Source organism: Canis aureus, chromosome 23 (genome assembly GCF_053574225.1).
Source record: "Canis aureus isolate CA01 chromosome 23, VMU_Caureus_v.1.0, whole genome shotgun sequence".
Taxonomy (NCBI): Eukaryota; Metazoa; Chordata; class Mammalia; order Carnivora; family Canidae; genus Canis; species Canis aureus.
Window position 1 is genome coordinate 26,561,150 of NC_135633.1, and position 15,354 is coordinate 26,576,503.

Below are 15,354 nucleotides of genomic sequence, written 5' to 3' on the forward strand. Positions count from 1 at the left end.
ATCTAGATTAAAAAGCACCACTGATTACTACTCTAGAAAAACTGTGTGAAAAATTCAAATGCGCACAGTAAAAATACCACAGCATGCACAGGACTCAATTTCTAAAGCAAGTGCACAAAATACTGCATCAACTTTACACACAGCTTCCAATATCAAATTGATATTTATTTTACTTGAGATTGATGGAAATTTCCAAAAAGCATGATCATGAAAAGGTAAAATGTCCATCCTTTTATGTCTTTGCATGCCAACTAGTAATGCCCTAAAAATTAGCATTTACAAAGTACTTGGTAAAAATATCTTTTAAAAGTTGTCCCAAGGGGTACATAAAACCAACTCCAATTTCTGACAATTTGTTCTGCTGTTTTCTGGGTGCCTTCAGCTAGAGTTTCACCATTTTCAGATGGTGCAGTCCCTTGCTTTCCAGCTTCTTGCTCTCCCTCTTTCCTTTGGTACCTTTGTTAGTCTTTGTTCCAGGTTCTTTGTTAGCAGATGTTTTTCTTGGTTTAGGTTCAGGTTTTGGTGGAGTGGGTTTTGCTAACAATCTGGCAGACAGTCTGGTGGTCTCCTATTTAGTTGCTTTGGATCTATCCTTGTCTTCTGTATTCTCTGGAGGCTTTCTCTGGGGCACAATGACTATGTTTGTGCAGCAGCTGAAAAAGTATAGCAATAGGCTCTACCCACTGGCACCACCACTGCAGCTCCTCATGTAAAGGGCACAGGAGAGCCTGGCCTCTCTGACCAGCATCTCCTGGTTTGTGTGTGTGTGTGTGTGTGTGTGTGTGTGTGTGTTTAATTATTGAATTGCAATCTTTTTTAAAAAATATATATTCTAGATCCAAGTCCCTAATCTCATATGTGATTTGCAAAGATTTCCCCTTATTCTGTGGGTTGTCTTTTCATTTCCTTGAGGGTATTCTTTGATTTTTCATTTTGATGAAGTTCGATTTGTATATTCTTATTGTTGTTGTTGTTGTTGATCAAAAGCGTTGATGTCCTATCTAAGAATCTATTGCCAAATCCAAGGTCCTGAAGATGTACTCTTACATTTTCTTCTAAAACGTTTGTGCTTTTAGTTCTTCCATTTCAGTATTTAATCTATTTTGAATTAACTTTTGTATGTGATATAAAGGAAGCATTCAGCTGTGTTCTTTTGCATGTGGCACCAATTGTCCCAGCAGCAGAATGCTGAGAGGATGAGAAATGCTGGCGGCCTTCCTGTCCAGCGAAGATAACAGAGTCTTTTGCGGGGAGCTGGAAGAAGAAGGAACCCTGTGTTCTTAGCTTCACCTGCCTACAGTGGAGCTTCCATCATGTTGAGGTGCTGGGGGCAGGGAGAGAGTGAATCATGGTTCAAATGCTACAAACTCTTATTATTCTTACCAAGATTTAGTAGATTTTCCTGAGTGAACATTCTTTCATTTGCTGTATGCCTTAATGACAATTTCTGGAGAATATATATCATATATAAAAAAAACATCTCCAACAGTTATGGTTATTCCAACCGGGAAAAGGGTCTGCAGGGTCCCTCACACCACCAATCCAGAAGTTGTCCACCAGCTCATTCCTTTTTATTGCCAAGTAGTATTCCATAGTTTGCATGTACCACACTTTGTTTATCCATTTCCTCACTGATGGACGTTGGATTGTTTCTAGTTTGAGATATTACAAATATAGCCGCTTTGAATAATATTTGTGTACCAGTCTTTCTTTGTTTGGACATATGCTTTCATTTGTCTTGAGTACATGTCTAGAAGTGGAATTGCTGGATTATATGGTAGGTTTAAGTTTACTTTTTAAGAAATTGTTAAACTATTTTCCAAAGTGGCTGTATCATATTACATTCCTGCCAACAGTGTCTGAGAGTTCTAGTTGCTTCATGTCTTCACCAACACTCAATATAATCGCTTTAAAAAACTTTAGCCATTGTAATAGATGCATAGTGGCATCCCATTGTGGTCTTAATTTGCATTTCCCTAATGACTAATGAACAATGTGTTTGAGTATCTTGCATCTGTGTTCATGAAAGATTGGTCTATAGTTTTCTTTTCTTGTCTTTGTCTGGTTTTGGTATTAGGGTGATTCTGGCCTCACAGAATGGGTTAGGAAGTATTCTCTCTGCTTATAGCCTCTGAAAGATATTGTAAGGAATTGGTATAATTTTTTTGTTAAATGTTTGGTAGAATTCACCAGTGAACCCATCTGGGCCTGGTGTTTTCTGTTTGCAAAGGTTCTTAGTCATTGATTCAATTTCTTGAATAGAGATAGGTCTATTTAAATAGTCTACTTCTTCTTTGTGTGAGTTTCTGCAGATTGTGTGTTTCAAGGAATTGGTCCATTTCATCTAGGTTATCAAAATTGTGGGCATAATTGTTCACTATATTACCTTATTATTCTTTTTATGTCCTTGGAATCTATAATGAATTTCTCCCTTTCATTTCTGATATTAGTAATCTACAGCCTCTCTTCTTGGTTAGCCCAGCTACAGATGTATCATTTTATTATCTTTTCAACAACCAGGTTTTGATTTCATTAATTTTTCTCTATTGATTTTTCCTTTTAAAAAAAGTATTTTACTTATTTATTCATGAGAGACACGGAGAGAGAGAGAGGGAGAGACACAGGCAGAGGGAGAAACAGGCTCCATGCAGGGAGCCTGACTGACGTGGGACTCAATCCCCGGTCTCCAGGATCAGGCCCTGGGCTGAAGGTGGCGCTAAGCCTCTGAGCTACCTGGGCTGCCCTTCTGTTTTCCTTTTAATTGATTTTTGCTCTAATTCTGTTTTTTAGAAGATTTTTATTTTTAACTAATCTCTACACCCACCCTTGAAGTCACAACCCTGAGAGCAAGGGTTGCCTGTTCTGACTGAACCAGCCATGTGCCCCTTTGATCTAATTCTTCTAATTTCTTTTCTTCTTCTTCCTTTGGATTTAATTTGCTCTTCTTGTTCTAGTTTCCTAAACTGAAATATGGATTTCAGATCTCACTTCCTTTCTAATATATGCATTCAATGCTATAAATTTCCCTCTCAGCACTGCTTTCACTACATCCCACAGATTTTGATAAGTTGTATTTTCATTTTTTTGATCCAAAATATTTTAAAATTTCTCTTGAGATTTCCTCTTTGACCCATGTGTTACTTAGAAGTGTGTTATTTAATCCTCACATATTTTGGGATTTTCCAATTATTTTTCTATTTCTGATTTCTAGTTTCATTCCATTGTGGTCTGAGGGCAGACACTGTAGGATTTCTATTCTTCTAAATTTCTGAAGGTGTGTTTTATGACCCATAGTGTTGTAGAACATCTAGGTGAATATTCCATGTGAGCTTGAGAAGAATGTGTATTCTGCTGTCGCATAGATGTCAATTACATCCAGTTGATTGATGGTGTTATTGAGTTCTACTGTGTCCTTACTGATTTTCTGCCCTCTGACTCTGTTCATTTCTGACAAGAGGGTGTTGAAATCTCCAACTATGATAGTGGATTCATCTATTTGTCTCCATACTTCTATTCTGCTAGTTTTTACCTTGTAAGCACCTTTCTGTGTGCTAAAGAAGCATATACCATCCATATACCTTGGTGAGGTATCTGCTCAAATCTTTTGCATATTTTAATTAGATGGTTTGTCTTCTTATTATTGAGTTTTGAGAGTTCTTTATATTTTTATAGGTTTGTGTGTGTGTGTGTGTGTGTGTGTTTTATAGCTATGCTGGATAAAGCTACTTTCTTGGATGTGTGATCTGCAATAATTGCTAGCAGTCAATGGCTTGTCTTTTCATTTTCCTAACAATGTCTTTCCAATAGCAGATGTTCTTAATTTTTTTTTTTTTTAAGATTTTATTTATTTATTCATGATAGTCACAGAGAGAGAGAGAGAGGCTCAGAGACACAGGCAGAGGGAGAAGCAGGCTCCGTGCACCGGGAGCCCGACGTGGGACTCGATCCCCGGTCTCCAGGATCGCGCCCTGGGCCAAAGGCAGGCGCCAAACCGCTGCGCCATCCAGGGATCCCCGATGTTCTTAATTTTGATGAAGTCCAACCTATCGATATTTTTCATTTCTGAATCATGTTTCTGGTATTGTATCTGCAAACTAAACCAAGGTTGCAAAGACTTTGTTTCTTTGCTTGGTGTTCCTTTCTTCCAAATTTTGGTTCACATTGTATGTATGATTTTATATTTTGCCTTTTCCCCAAAGCCTTTTCTTAAAAATTTCAAGTCTATGGAAAAGTTAAAAGAGTGGTGCCTTGAACACCCACATACTCTTTGCTGACAGTGCATCAATTGTTAATAATATGCCACATTTGCTTTATTTCCCTGGATACTTTCTTCCCTCCAGAAACATTTGACAATAAGTTGCAGAATTTTGTAACACTGACTTTTTTCAAAGTCTAAGCAAGCTGTCCTGGAAATGTTCTTTAAAAAGCAGCAACAGTAACATGTACCACACTACAGTGACAAAGTAGCACATACCCATTGAGGAGGGCTTGGAAGAAATAGAGGAGTAAAAGAAAAAAACAAAACAAAACAAAACTGCCCTCTGGCTTTATTTCAACTCCTTAGTCACCAGGGGCCACTTGCCTGAGATGTGGGTGGGGAGGATTGCACAGGGCTCAGATGCAAATCCCTGATTCCCACCGCAGCCCCCACTCCTGCAGCCACTTCCTGCAATACAGCCCTCAGCTGAGAGGCCAGAATTTCCCTTTGTGACCTTGAGCGAGCTCTGCCCTCTTTGGGTTCAGCTGGTAAATGTAGACATCATAGCTTCTTGGCTTCCCTCCCAGGAGGCTATTCGTGTCTTTATTGGGGTAACTCCTCTATTGTGAAAGGACTTGGTACCCCTCCCTCCAACACCTCACCCTCAGCCGGACTCAGAATCCCAGCTGCATTTGCCTGGAATGTACCCCTCCTCCCTGTGTTGACCATCATCATCCTATCCTTAGAATCAACCTTGCCTCTCCCTCTTTACTTGTAACAAATTATTCACCTGTTGTGGGTCAGGTCTGTGCTAGAGGCTATTCTATACTCTTATCTCACTGGATGCTCACAATAACCCTTAAGGAGGGTTATCACAGCCATTTCAGATTAGAAAACTCATCCTTAGCACACTGAGCAAGGTGAGTCATCCCAAGTTAAGGCAAAGCCAGGCTTGTGGCAGGTGATTGTCTCTGCCTATAGTGATGTTGGAACCCTTGTCTGTAACCTCAGTGCCCTATGTGTGGAGAGATCAGGCCTGTGCTGACATATCTGTGATCTGTACCCTATACCCCCTCCCCCATCTTTGTGAATCTAAACTTGCCTCTTGCTTCAGACTCTAGCCAATTTCAGGGTTGTCTTGTCCACTCCCTGATTCCCACTGAGAGTGATGTTCCTTTTCTAGACACCCTCACACTCAGGAATCAGTGGCCTGACTCTCCCATCTCCACTTTGACCCTCCTGCCAACTGCCCAAGATTCTATATATTACTGGGCATGTAATCAATTTCATTCAATACATTTTGAATGTTTTATTTTAATTCATTTGCATTCTCTCTCTAATATTTGTTGATTTTTTTTACCTTCTTGTATGATATTATATGATATTATATTTTTTCTTATCAATACATGTTCACAGGGTACCTTTGGCTCAGGTCATGATCTCAGGAGCCCCTGGCAGTCTCCCTGCTCAGTGGGGAGTCTGTCTCTCTCTCTCCCTCTGCCCTTCCCCCACCAACTCACATGTGCTCTCTCTCTCAAATAAATAAATAAAACCTTAAAAAAATACACGTTCACATTATCAAAAATTTAAGAAAGAAGAAAATTCACCCCAAATTATCCACAGATAACCATAGTAACATTTTCATAGATTAATTTTTGGTCTGATTTCTGTGGACACATATATTTTAGGAGTTGAGGTCACACTGTATAAACAGTTCCAAAGCCTGCTTAAAAAAAAAAAAATCTAACATTATACCAAGGACATTTTCCATGTCATTAAAAATTACATGGTTATACCCATTAGGGTGTCTAGAATATAAAAAAGACAGTAACAAATGTGGCAAGGATGTGGAACGATTTGAACCCTCATACACTGCCTGTGGGAATGTAAAATGGTGTAGTCCCTTTGGAAAATAACCTGACAGTTCCTCAAATAGTTAAGCATAGAGTTATCAGATGATCCAGCAACTTCACTCATAATTATATATTCAAGAGAAATGAAAGTATATACCTATACAAAAATTTGTACATGAGGGGCCCCTGGGTGGCACAGTAGATTAAGTATCCAACTCCTGGTTTTGGCTCAGGTCATGATCTCAGGGTGGTGAGATTGAGCCCCACATGGGGCTCCAAACTCAGTGAGGAATCTGCTTAAGACTTTCTGTCCCATTCCCTTTGCCCCTCCCAAATAAATAAATAAGTTCATCTTTAAAAACAAAAACTTGTACATGAATGTTAATAGAATTATTCATAATAGCTGAAAAATGGAAACAACCTAAATGTCCACCAACTAATGAATAAATAAATACAATGTGGCATATCCATACAATGGAATATTATTCAGCCATAAAAAAGAATGAAGTAATGGGACACCTGACTGGCTCAGTTGGAGGAGCTTGCCACTCTTGATCTTGGGATCATGAGTTTGAGCCCCAGGTTGGGTGTAGAGATTACTTAAATTAATAAAACTTTTAAAAAGTTTTAAAAGGAATGAAGTGCTGATACCTGCATACACCTTGAAAACATTATAGGATGTGTGAAAAGTCAGACACAGAAGACCACATATTATATGATTGATTCCATTTTCATTAAATGTCCAGAAAGACAAACCTATAGAGACAGAAAGTATCTGTGGGCTGGGTTAGAAGAGGGGAGGTTTGTGAGCAAATGCGCAGTGACTGCTAATGGGTATGGGCATTTGCTGTGGAGTAATGAAAAGGTTCTGAAATTGATTATGGTGATGGTTGTAAAATTTTGTGAATATACTAAAAATCATTGAATTGTACACTTTAAGTGGGTAATATATTTTATGTGACCTATATATTAATAATCTGTTATTTTTATTTTATTTCATTGTAAAATTTATTTTAAAGTAATCTCCAGACCCAATATGGGGCTGGAACTCACGACCCTGAGAGTGAGGGTTGCATGCTCTTCTGACTGAGGCAGCCAGGCACCCCTTGATAAATCTGTTATAATTAAAATAAAAAAAGTCCATGGCAGCATTTTTAATGTTTTTAGATGTTATTCCTTTGTACAGCTGCATCATAATTTATTTAGATTCTTATTGTTGGACCTTTATGTTTCCTATTAATTCCTTTGTTTCACAGCATTTCAAACACACAAAAATGAATTGAATAGTATAACGAACCCCTGTACCCATCAGGCACTTAAACAATTGTCAACCCAAGTGTTGCATTTACAGACATGGATTTTTTTTTTAAGATTTATTTATTTATTTGAGAGAGAGAGAGAGCACAGAGGGAGAACCAGACTCCCTGCTGAGCAAAGAGCCCAACTGGGGACTTGATCCCAGGACCCTAAATCATGACTTGAACGGAAGGCAGACACTCAACCAACCGAGGCACCCAGGCGCCCCTACTGACGTGGACTTGATGAACATTTTTGTGCATAAATCTATGTTCTTACTTCACACTGCTTCCTTCCATTTACAAATTTACAAGGAATTCAATTCACTCCCTCACAATGCCCTCTCAGCATTCCCAAGGGATTTGATGAATCCAGTAGGGGCAGGGACTGTGTAACTGGAGAGAGCCCTCAGCCTATTACCCAGGAGGGGCACTGCAGTCGCTCCACCTAAGAGCCTAAGATTTCCCAAACCTCCGCTCAGCCCTGTCTTTCTCCCATTTTGCCACACGGGGGCGATAGAGTCTTTCATAGCCTCTCTGGATTCTCCCATCAGCACCGTGGGTGGGTAGCTGGGGTGAGCTTTGTATTCCTTCTCCTGGTGACCCGGTGATGGCCATCTCTTGGCCTTAGGATCCTTGCGTAGAAAACAAAGGAGATGAATTCAGTGAGCCATCTGGACCCACCTTTGGCCAGCTCTCATAAGCAATGTTTCCTTAGGGCCCATTCCCCAGCACCTGCTTCTAGGTGGTCCAGGGGATCCATATGAGACCCAAGAAAGACTGATGCCTACCAATGCAACTTCCCACTTTTTAGAGGCCTACAGGAGGCCGCAAACTTTGAGATACCCCAGCTCCAGGAGCAACATTAGGTTCATGGGTGGAGGAAGAGAAAATGAATCACTAAAGTCCCTCCAGCCCAGCCCAGAGGATATTTGGCCCTCAGAGGAGGGCATGGTCCGTGGAGGACCATGATGGCTGATGTGTTTGGCATAGCGGAGGGCTGAGTCAAGGGACAAGGTGTTTGTTTTCCTGAGAGGGCTTCTCCAGAGTTGGAGTGTCTCCAGCCTTGTAGCCCCTCCTGTCTCGGCCAACAAAGGGAAGTGGGCCAGATTCTGAACTCTGACTGGATGCCTGTATCTCCTTGGGATGCTCTCTCAGCTGGGACCCCAACACAGCCCTACTGGCCTTGTCTCTCCTTGTCCTTGGCCTTCCCTGCATTCCTCCTCTTAATCCAGTGAGCTGGCTGCAACCAACCATGTCAGAAGCCACGCCCCAAACAGCCAAGCATACCAGCCCTGGAGTTGGGGAGCAGCTCATGTATCCCCCACACCTATTGTGTGTTAGCCTTTCCCTGGGCCTGTCACTTTGTATTTGTTATTGTATTTCCTTCTCGCAGGAGCAGCCTCATAAGGCAACTATTATAGACTCATTTCACAGAGGAGGAAGTCAAAGCTTAGCCAGCGTGAGGATTCAAGCCCAGGCTGGTCTGATTCACACCTGTGTCTCCTTCCTTCTCCCCACCTGCTTTCTGCACATGCTCTGAATTATTGTGAACGACTCCTACCTCACCTACTTGTCCTTGCTGCTGCTTTACTTTCCTGTGCATACCCCTGCCCACCAATCACACACATGCTCCCAGATCCACATACACCAAGGCAGGTGCCCATGTAGAGCCCAATCCTGACTGGCCGCCCTGACTGCTAATCAGCTATGTGATCCTGAGCAAGCCACTTAACCTCTGCAAGTCTCCATTTTCTCATCTCTTCAGAATTGTTATGAGTTAAATAAGCTATTGTATGTAACACTGTTAAAACCTTACCAGGACATGGTACTCAATAAAGGTTAGATATTTTTTAAACTTTAGCTGCTTTTCATTGTTATGATAAACACACATCTTTGTATATTCTCTACACATGTCACTAGCCATGTGCAGTATACCCTGAGGCACAAGGATCACCATGCACACCTACATACCCATGCAAGAACCCATAATGAAAAAACTCAGCCACCTGCTATGTGTATCATGTACCTGTATGCCTGTGCCAGACTCCTGGGCTAGAGGTAGGGGATTTCTGTGGAATAGAGACAGGAAACCTGGCCTTGGGGTCTAACCAGTCTGGCTGGGAAGTAAAACTTGTGATCAAAGTATGGTCTGCAGACCAAGCTGAGATCTTGTTAGAGTCTTGAAGAATCTCATACCCCACTCCAGAGCTTCTGAATCAGAATCTGCATTTTAATAAGGTCCTCAAAACACCAGGGTAGAGAGGAGGGAACTGGGTGATTATCTCTGAGCAAGAGGAGGCTGGCTTGGGTCCTGTCCCTGGTGTCTCCAATCTGTGCCCTATCAGCAGGCTGGTTACCCTCTGGCTCCTCCCCTGTTCTTGGGAGTGGGTGCTGATGTGTGAGGTGATCCAACTCAGCCTTGGGAGGACAGGTTGGATCCCTGGTCCTGGTTCTAAAAGAATGTAAATAGCAAGGTCCCTCCCTGGTCCCTCCCAGGGCTCTGACAGGCTGGGGGCTGGAACCGCACCAGGGCCCAGGCAACTGGCAGACGCTGCCCGTTCTTCAATTCCTCTCCTGCAATGTGTCCATACTTGCTTGTGACTCTCCACGCCCAGCATCATGGTGGGGTCGCTGCCAGGACTCTGTTCGACCTCTCCCTCCTTGAGTAAGGTGAGGGCTGGGTCCCTTGGGACTGTTGGAGCCTGAGGCCTGGGCCGCTGCCCCTCCCTATCCCTGTTGGGGCTAATTTTAGGGTTGTCTTGACAGCTGCCTCGGATCAACCTGAGTCAGTTCCCTGCCCAGTCTTGGGGTCAGTTGGGGTCAGTTGGGGAGCAGGCCAGCCCAGCCCCAGCTTCGACTACAACAGATAAAATTAGACTCCTTACCCCCTGGCCACCATCCCCATGGCCTGGAGAGTCCCCCTTGGTACAGCCCAGCAGGAGGGGATGGAATCTGGTCCTACTCTCAATCTGACAACCATCTCCAGACAGACAAACCAAATCTTATGGAAACCAGAAGCCACAGAGGTCAGGGAACTCAGGACCTGAAGACCCTCTGGCTTTGCACCTTGACTGCAGAAGAGAAAGGGCAAGGGTCCGGGGCCTGGACCTGAGTCACACAGCAGGTGATAGCCCAGCCAGGGCTCCTGGTGCCCAGCTGGGTTCTATGCTCTGCAGCCCAGGGCAGGGTGGAGATGAAGAGGGGCCCAGCATCTAAAGTAGCCCACCATGGTCAATTCTGGGCCTTGGAACCTCTCTTCCTGAAAAGTGCAGAGAGGGATGCTAACACAACACCTACTTCCTAAGCCCCCTTGCCATCTCATGTCTAGGATTCAGTAGCAGACAGCACCTGAAACAGGAGGCATTTTAGCCTCTGATAACACAGGGTTGGAGTCCTTGCTCTAACACCAACATTCTGGTCCTTTGTTTCCTCCCTGATGACATGGATGTGGTTATACATGTTCACAGACTGGTTGGGACAGAGGGGATGAATAGAGGACGAGAAGAGCCCTGAGAACTCAGGAGTGTGCTGTGCCCATGGAGCTGCCAGCTGGCTGGGGACACGGGCTCCTTCCCATGGGGAACTGGAGCCTGAGTGGCTCCCATAGTCTTCACCCCCATTGCCTCTATCCTTGCTGTCCCTCGCCCCATGATGTTGCAAGAGGAAATAAGTCTTGAAGCTGACCTGGGCAAGAGGGAAAGGAAATGCAAGCAGAGGTCACAGAGGGAAGCTGTGGTTCTCCTCTCTTCCCCTACCTGCAACCTTTGCTCCTTCTGTTCCCTCTGTTCCTGTCTGTTCTCATGCCCTTCTCCTGTTGACTCATTCCAACCCAACTTCCCACCTCCTTGACTCCTGATTTCTTCCCGAGCTCTCTCGCCCTAAAGCCCTCTGCCCTGGCCCTCATGGTTTCCTGGTTGGATCTGTGAGTGGGAGTATGGATGATTGCGTGTGCATGTGGGACTCTGCTGCACAGGGCTGGCACTTAGTAAATATTTAATGGCCCACCTCAAATCCTTTCTGAAACAAGGCTGTGTACATGAATAAACAGATCAACATTGACTCTAAAACACACACACATGCACCCTGAGAAAAGCCTTGTTTGGGGCAGCCCAGGTGGCTCAGCGGTTTAGCGCCGCCTTCAGCCCAGGGTGTGATCTTGGAGACCTGGGATGGAGTCCCACGTCAGGCTCCCTGCATGGAGCCTGCGTCTCCCTCTGCCTGTGTCTCTGCTTCTTTGTGTGTGTGTGTGTGTGTGTGTGTGTGTGTGTGTCTCATGAGTTAATTAATAATAAAATCTTTAAAAAAAAAAAAAAAAGCCTTGTTTATGTCTCCTCCCTGGATAACAAGTTTATTCCCACTGTGGACTCTCCAGGTGATTGAAAGTAGAGGAATTTTAGGATTAGGAAGGAAAGAGTCCTTCCAGGTGGGAGCTAAATGCTCAGCAGTCACTGAGGCAGCAGTGTGAGCTGGTGAGACTGGCAGATCATGAAGAGCCTTGAATGCCAGGCCAAGGAGCCAACTTTATCCTGAGGGCAGTGAGGAGCCATGGGAGGGTTTTGAGCAGGGAACTGATGAGGCTGGATTTGCTGCCGATGGTATTTCCTCCCTGGCTTCTGCATGGAATGTGGACTGAAGGCAGAGAGAGTGGAGTCGAGGAGCCCTCTGCTTTCAAGGTCAGGTGAGAAAAAAGAAAGTGTGTACATGTGAGGCTGAAGAAGCTGGGAAGTGGGCCATCCTCAGGATATTACAGAGGGATGGCCAGGACTGAGTGACAGATCGGATGAGGGCAAGCAGGGAGGGAAGGCAAGCTCCACGATTCTCAGAGTTTGGGGCCCAGGTGACCAACTGGCTGGAGGTACCCTTGCTGAGGTTGAGAGAGGAGCAGGTCTGCGGAAAGATGCAGAGATCAGCTGGACATACCAGAGAGATGGTCTGACTAGAAATGGGACTATCTAGACTGGTCAGAGGGCTTGGGCCAGGCAACTCCAGGTAACAGCCTCTGAATGACTTGGAAGTGTCCCAAGGAGCCCCAGGATAGTCCTAGGAGCCCCAACCACCTGCAGTCTATGATTGGACTTGGACTTGGGCTGCTGGGAAGGGTCAGTAAAGGGTCTGACAGGATAGAGGGGAGGTTCTGGGGATACCCCAGGAGGTTGGGTAGGAGTGACTGATGCACAGGTCTGGGGTGGAGAGGAAGTAGGAAGAAGCCAAAGGCAGGCTGAATGGCAGGCCTTGTAGCCAGCCTGAAACCATCATTATAGAGGCAGGCAGAAGGAGGCCTAGAGAGGGGTGGGTTTGGGCCAGGTGACAGGTCAGCAGCTCCTGGCTCAGTGCTGTCCCGGGGCCACAGGGTCAGGGAGTGGTCAGCGGGGCGGGCCTCTGGGACGGAGCTTCCCCACCACGGCCCAGCCCCAGCCTCGTAGGCTTGTCCGGTCCAGCAGGGTGCACTGGGGCAGCCGGGGACGCCCAGCTCCTTACCGCGCAGCGCTCCCAAAGCCACTGTCCGCCCATCTCAGCCCTGTGCTGTTGCTTCTCATTCCGGACCAGACGGAGGCTGGGCTGCAAGGGGAGGAGGAAGCCACATCCCCAGACCTGGAGGCTCCCAGCCGCACGCACAGCCATTGCTGGAGAACCTGCAATGCACGTTGGGGAAGGGGGGGGCTGTGGTGTCATGTAACGTGTCCCACACCACGTGAGATGTAACAGGGGCAACAAATGTTTATTCAGCCCCTACTCAGTGTCAGGCACTGTTCAAGGCTCTCAAGACATGGAGAGGGATTTATGTCTTAACCAGAGGCTGACAAAAACCAAGCAAATACATAGTATAATGTCAAGAAGGGCAAAGTGAGATGAAGAAATACAGAGCAGGGTGGGGGTGGGCAGTTTCAGCAGGGAGCACAGAGTACTCATTTGAGAGAAAGAACCTGATGGTGGACCCACCTGGCTGGACGATTTTGGTCAAGACCCTGCCCCCACATCCTGCCTCACTGGGAGTTGAGCTGAGTCATCTGGGAGGGCTGCTGTGGGCCTGGCAAGTAGAAGGGCCTGAGGGGAATGGCCAGGCCATGAGCTTTCGGGAAGACTAGCCTCTCCCACAAAGTCAAACCCCACCCACCTACTCCTGCACCCACTCCTCGTGAGACCCCCCTCTCCCCACCAACTTCATTCCTCTGGGCAGGGAGCCCAGCAAGAGGTGAGGAGCCCAGAGGCTTGGCACTGCTCCAGATCTGTCCTAACAGGTGGAGGTGACTCACCTGGGGGTGTCAGGATCCAGGAAGCTGCCTGGGCAGTGGGGGTAGGGGGCAGAGTGGGAACCAGGAGACTCCTGCCTTGCCTTACCTGGAAAGGTCCTGGCCTCTGGGGTCCTGCTCCCTAGGAGGCCCAAGGTGCAGCCAAGGGGGTGTGAAGGGCTTGCCAGCGCCTGTCCTCTCTGGGCCTCAGTCTCCTGAGCCACATATAGGAGGAGGGATGGAGCTAAATAATCTTCCATGTTCCTTCCAGCTCTAAATTCCTGTTTTGTTGAATATGTTGCAAGAGCCCAGGACTTCTCTGATGGTTTCCTGGAGCCTCATTGTAGGAGTGAGTGGCAGATTCTGAAATAGGGACTGGGCAAAGATTTGCTCGGGTTAGCAAATAAAGATTTGAACTTCAGAAGAGCAATGAATAAGTTTTTTAATGTAAGCTTGTCTCAAATATTAATTTATGCTAAAGAATCATTTGTTCTTTTTCTGATATTCACATTTAAGCAGGTGTCTTGCATTTTAGCTGGCTACTCCAGGTAGAAAAGGCAACTGGAGCCAGGACTTAAACATGGGAAGGTTCTAGACTCTCAGATGACCAGAGTCCTGGCCGCCCACCTTGTTGCTCCCTGAGTCCCTCACTCATGGACTTCTAGATGCCTTGTTGGAGGATAGTGGGGGAGGGAGGGAGAACCAGTTGTTGGGGAAACTGAGAGCTGTGGAGAGAAGCTCAAGGCCCCAGGAAGCGGCACCTGAGCTCCTCTTACCCTGTGCACTGGCTCACCTCACCCCCCACCCCTTGCTCAGTGAGGCAGGCAGGTCTCCTCACTGGCTCCTGCACAGCCAGACTCTATTCCTGTCCCCTTCCCTCCTATATAAACTCGCCCACCACAGGAACCCTCCCTTGCCCAGTCTTTAGCAACAGGACTGATTCCTCTGAGTTCTGCAGGACAGACACAGCTCCTGCCCCCGCAGGGCTCCCAGTCCCAGTGGGGAGGCACAGACACCAACACTCACAGAATGGAGAGGTCATTGCCCTTTCCTGGGAACCGCTGAGGCTTTGTGCAGGTGGGGCCCACTTTCCGTTTCATTTGAGGCCCTACCCCGGAGCAGGCTTCCACCAGTATTAGTGGAAGAAATGAAAGTTCAGAGGAAGAAGAGAAGAGGGAGGGCCTCCTGGAAACTTCCCTGTCCCTTCTAGATGGAGGAAAGGCCTGATGTGAGTAGTGAAGGAGCAGAGCGAAGGGTGCGGCCGGTGTGGAGGAGGACAAGTGCTAGCGAGGCCGAGAGGTCACCATGAGAATAGTCTGAACCAGGAGGCTCCCTCTAGTGCTGTGGGCCTGTGACCTGGGAGGCCCTGACACTGTGTGCCGTTGCTCAGAGTGGCTAGTCCTCCCACATTCTGCATTTCCCAGGGGCGGAGACTTCCCCTTCTCCCAGGTCCTCCAGGACTGGGCCTGAGCCGAGAGGCCAGCACAGGAGATAGGTTGCTAGAAAGCTGAGGGCTGGCTGAGAGGACCAGTCACACTGCACTGTTATCTCCCCTTGGGTAATGAATGTTGCTGGGACTATTTTATTTTTTTTAAGATTTTATGTATTTATTCATGATAGAGAGAGAGAGAGAGAGAGAGAGGCAGAGACACAGGCAGAGGGAGAAGCAGGCTCCATGCACCGGGAGCCCGACGTGGGATTCGATCCCGGGTCTCCAGGATCGCGCCCTGGGCCAAAGGCAGGCGCCAAACTGCTGCGCCACCCAGGGATCCCTG

The 15,354-nt window shown here is 46.3% G+C and overlaps 1 protein-coding gene, 1 long non-coding RNA gene and 1 pseudogene across 4 annotated transcripts in view; 1 reads left to right on the plus strand and 2 right to left on the minus strand.

Moving 5' to 3' along the window:
* Positions 1-252: 252 nt before the first annotated feature.
* Positions 253-1,315, minus strand: LOC144295181 (high mobility group nucleosome-binding domain-containing protein 3 pseudogene; annotated as a pseudogene).
* A 5,725-nt stretch (positions 1,316-7,040) lies between these two features.
* Positions 7,041-14,953, minus strand: LOC144294858 (uncharacterized). 3 transcript variants are annotated; one of them, XR_013362204.1, is made up of 4 exons: positions 14,606-14,953; positions 13,689-13,954; positions 12,828-12,982; positions 7,041-7,981 (listed from the first exon to the last, which is right to left on the minus strand). It is a non-coding gene; the product is annotated as an uncharacterized LOC144294858 (long non-coding RNA). The 3 variants fall into 3 exon arrangements; XR_013362203.1 differs by lacking the exon at positions 7,041-7,981 and adding an exon at positions 11,668-12,011; XR_013362202.1 differs by lacking the exon at positions 7,041-7,981 and adding an exon at positions 11,668-12,236.
* P2RY2 (purinergic receptor P2Y2) overlaps positions 11,725-15,354 on the plus strand; it is a 47,057-nt gene continuing 43,427 nt past the window's right edge. The window contains exon 1 of the mRNA XM_077866916.1: positions 11,725-12,022. The gene's annotated coding sequence lies outside the window, so the exon portion shown is untranslated. The remainder of the gene's footprint in view (positions 12,023-15,354) is intronic.